Genomic DNA, 1,079 nt, shown 5'->3' on the forward strand with positions numbered 1-1,079 from the left:
CCGCCACTGCGCGTACCCTTGGAGGGCATGTGAGGCGTGTGCCCTCAGGTCTGTGCGGGGCAGGGTGGGATGTCGCTGTGGGCTGGGGCCAGGGCTTCAGTGGGCTCTTTCTGGCAGGGGCTGGGCGGGGCTATGCTCAAGGTACATGTTGGTGACGGCCCTGGGAGGGACATATGGGAGGGGCTGTAACCATCCCAGAATTTGCCGTAGCCCTCCCACCCCCGATAGACCTCTACCAGCACCGCCACCATGCGCCCCCAGTGCAGCCCAGCCCAGCCCCCGCCAGGAACAGCTCAACACTGGCCCCAGCCCACAGTGGCAGCCTGCCCTCCCCCACTCAGATCTGGGGGCACACATCCCCATGCCTTCCCGGGGGTGCGCATAGCTGTGGGAGGTGCTCCCTGCTCGGCTTAGTCCTGCGTCCCACCCCTGCTGGGCAGCCCCTGCCTTAGCCCCACTCCCTCCCCCATCGCTGGGCCAGCCTGCCCTCACCCCGCATGCAGATCTGGAGGCACATGCCCCGCAAGCCCTCTTGGGGTGTGTGCACCAGTGGGAGCTGCCATACGCCCTCCCTGTCTCCCTCAGATGAGCCACTCACAGCTCCGTCCCTCGCTTTTCCCTGGCTTGCAGCCCGTCCCAGCCCCAATCCCTCCCTCACCATGGTGGCCTCGATTTCCCCCCACCCCCCCCTTAAAAACAAGAAAAAAATATAAAGGGGAATATGAGCTGAAACTTTGACAGAGAAGGGGTATACTTGTTAAAAAAGGTTGAAAACCCCTGGTATAGAGTATTAAAGCAGCTTGAACAATGCTAAGTTAAATTTTGGGTATTGAATTTATAAGCTCTACTCAGTGACCAAAAAGCTGTGGCAACAGACCATGGGATGCAACAAAAGAAGATTAATGCACTGTAAAATGTCCATGAATGAAAAAGTAATTGGGCAACAGGATTTATTTTGCCTCATTCTTTTTAGGAATACTTGGAAATGTTTATCTGTTCTTATATTAATAATTTTTAAAAATGTAAACAAGTAGATGAATGATTTGTTCTTGTGCTAATGTGATTAGAATGTATCTCTT

At 54.2% G+C, this 1,079-nt stretch overlaps 1 protein-coding gene across 1 annotated transcript in view; it reads left to right on the top strand.

Moving 5' to 3' along the window:
- The window catches only part of CUNH9orf85 (chromosome unknown C9orf85 homolog), a 45,342-nt gene that overhangs the window by 28,143 nt on the left and 16,120 nt on the right, over positions 1–1,079 (top strand). The gene's annotated exons all lie outside the window — the stretch shown is intronic.

The sequence above is a fragment of the Alligator sinensis genome, unplaced genomic scaffold, assembly GCF_000455745.1.
Source record: "Alligator sinensis unplaced genomic scaffold, ASM45574v1 scaffold308_2, whole genome shotgun sequence".
NCBI classification, from domain to species: Eukaryota; Metazoa; Chordata; order Crocodylia; family Alligatoridae; genus Alligator; species Alligator sinensis.